Genomic DNA, 3,204 nt, shown 5'->3' on the forward strand with positions numbered 1-3,204 from the left:
GGTGAGAGACAGTGTCGAAGGCCTTCTGAAAGTCCAGAAAGACTATGTCTACTGCTCCCCCTGCATCTAAGGATTTGGTGATCTGGTCATAGAAGGCCACCAGGTTGGTCTGACAGGACTTGCCTCTAATGAACCCGTGTTGGTTGCCCCTAAGCATAATCTCCCCTGCTGGCCCCTCATGGACATGTGCTGGGATAATTCTCTCAAAAAGCTTACCCAGGATCAAGGTAAGACTAACTGGCCTATAGTTCCCTGGATCCTCCTTCCTCCCTTTTTTGAACATGGGAACCACACTGGCCCTCTTCCAGTCCTCTGGCACCACATCAGAGCACCACGAGTGCTCATAAAGCTGTGCCAGGAGTCCCGCAATGACTTCAGCTATTTCCCTCAGCACTCTGGGGTGGAGATCATCCAGACCAGCTGATTTAAATACATCCAGTCCCTCCAGAAATTCCCTGACTAGATCCTCACTGACCCTTGGCCTAGTCAGTTCATGTCTAAGTAGTACTTGGTTTGCCAGTGAAATCAGATATGTACACCCCCAAAGAATCTACAAACAGGCACCAATAGCTACCATGACAATTTTATAGGTGATAATAAGAGACTAATGAAGGCCACAAAGAAAATTTGGCTACCAACTGTCTAAACAAACTGAATTCAAGCTAACTTCAAGCTAGCTTGAAAAAAACCCAAGAAAATACAATGCAGAAGACAATTCTACATTAGCAAGAAATTGGATTGCATGGTTTCAATAGATTTTTCCCATGTTTACTATCTCAGATACTCCCCACACCCTTGGCAACTATCAATTCAAATACTGTCTTGGTCAATGATAAAATTAGTAATTGAATCATTCATTTTTTTCCTATCACTACATTTGCTAACAGATCAACTGTGTTAGCCTACATATTAAAAAAAAAAAATCAAACTTTGTAATCTGGAGGGAAGGCACTAAAATAAAAGCAGAAATAAAAGTAGGCTGTTGTGCACTAATATGACACACTGAGGGTGAAGTTACATGCTACACTTAGACCATACTAAGTCTGTGGAATGTTAAGTGGTGTTAAAGTTAGAACATGCTGTGAGCAGTTGTCACTAGACAGCTGGCAAACAGGGGTGTGGCTGCTGGGCCCTATCCCTGCTCTGGGGGGCAAAGAGAAGGGGTTGTCCATCGGGAGATGCACTGGTACACACATTTGAGTTAGATCAGGCATGAGTTAGCTCAATCTACACAGCTCACTTTCTAGGTGTAAAGATCCACACATGGGTGAACTAAGTTAGATCAGGCAGCTGTATTTTGCCCAATATAACCTCCTGCACTTGTATACAGTTCAGCACTTAGGTCGATCTAACCCTAGTTAGATCAATCTAACCTTATTTAGATCAACCTAAGTGTAATGTCTGTAAATACTAAACAATTTTACACAGGAAACTGAAGTATTTAAGATCTGAACTATTTAACTGTGTTTCTTCAAACAGCAGGGCATAATCACATTCAACTCATTAACCTGGAAAAGCTTCTAATCATTTTCTTTTCATCATGACTACTTCCATTTGTAAAGAATCCTTGTCTTACCATAATATATAAATAGACTTGGCTGCCTTGGATTCTCTTCCATGTCTTGTTCTGATAAATACTAATATAGCCTTGAGCTTGATTCAGCTCCCAAATAAAAAGATTCTATTTCAGTGGGCATTGAATCATACTCTTTGGACCACATTGAACCTTGCAGTAACAAACCATGACACTAGTTTTCATTCAAAAACATGCAGATATTACACCAAGCAAAGGAAAACTGAGAAGATAATATGCTTAGAAATTGGAGGGAAAGGAGTTAAGTACTTTTTTATCTTTCTGTTTCACTCAACAACTGTCTTAATTTAAGTTATCTGCTAATTCTCTAGGATGTGCTGTTTCAGTTCATTGGTGTTTTGAGTTTCTATTTCTTTTACTGTTTCTTCTTTAAATATCAGTTTCTCTTGACTATCAACTGTAGATCCCAGGCGAGTAGCCACATTAGAAGGATGCAGGAGCAAGAAGGTAAATTGGAAGAAAGATCAAAGCCAGTTAATGAAAACATATTAACTATGCAAAAGCAAAATTAGGCAAAATAATTTACTCATAATCTCTGTGAATGCCCAAATAAACAATTTATAGATTGTACATGCAAACACACAAGCACAAGCACATACAGATACACAAAGAAATAAACAATTTTTACTTACATGCATTAATAGTCTTTACAAAAGTTACTGTTGTGGCTTGATTAGATGGTTTGTGCTGTGATTTTTCAGGCTGTGGTGAAGGATGTGTCTTTGTCTGTTGGTGCCTGATAAAGCCTTCTTAAAAGAAAATGAAGTTTCACAGTATCATTAAACCTTGAGACAGTAATTAACTATTAGATCATCAAATCCAACACTTAGTATTCTTTATTCCACCAAAGTAGCTGGAATTAATGGAACCTGGGCAAAATTGTTTGGTAGAACCCTACTTCCAAATGCTAGGATGTATGTTTCTCAGTTAAGTTCAGCAAGGTAATGAAACGCATTTAAGAGAAAGAAATAGCAGTCTCCATAAATGTCCATAATAAGAGATCACTTCTCTTTACTGAAAAAACAATCATTTAATCTGCTTAATTAAAATGTAAAAACTAGAAATATAGCTTGTAGGCCTGTGCAAAGTGGGTAGCATTCGTTTCAGATTTGGATTTGGCCAATTCAGGGAATAGTGATCCGATTTGGTGATTCGAATCACTGTCCCAAATCGATTCAACTGAATCTGATTCAGAGATCTGGCTCCTGCTGAATCAGCTGAATCTCTGAATCGCACAGGCTCCACCCCACCGGCCAGCTCTCCCAGCCCTGGCAATGGCTGCCCTGCCCAGCCCCAGCTCCCAACTCTTGGGGAAAAAAAAAAAGCCTGAACTCACTGGCTCCTGCCTGGCAGGAGGCAATCCTTGCTGCCCCCCACTGGCCTGCACCAAATGGGAGGGGGGCTCTGCCATGAGCTACACGACCCCTGCCCGCTCTCCCAGACCCCCCATGGCTGTCCTGTCTACCCCAGCTCCGGCCCTTCAAAAAAAAAAAGGCCAGACTCACCATCTCCTGCCAAGCAGAGGCAATCCCCACTGCCCCTCACTGCCCTGCACTGCATGGGAGGCTCTGCATGAGTCCCCAGAACTCCCAAGGCTTTTGCAGCAGCCG

General features: G+C 41.4%; 1 protein-coding gene across 1 annotated transcript in view; it reads right to left on the reverse strand.

Annotated features, from left to right (window-relative positions):
* The window catches only part of LOC109323749 (F-box/LRR-repeat protein 20-like), an 87,433-nt gene extending 84,852 nt beyond the window's left edge, over nt 1–2,581 (reverse strand). The window contains exon 1 of the mRNA XM_019555436.1: nt 2,227–2,581. The gene's annotated coding sequence lies outside the window, so the exon portion shown is untranslated. The remainder of the gene's footprint in view (nt 1–2,226) is intronic.
* Nucleotides 2,582–3,204: the final 623 nt, after the last annotated feature.

This window comes from Crocodylus porosus, unplaced genomic scaffold (assembly GCF_001723895.1).
Source record: "Crocodylus porosus isolate Cpor-Errol unplaced genomic scaffold, CroPor_comp1, whole genome shotgun sequence".
NCBI lineage: Eukaryota > Metazoa > Chordata > Crocodylia > Crocodylidae > Crocodylus > Crocodylus porosus.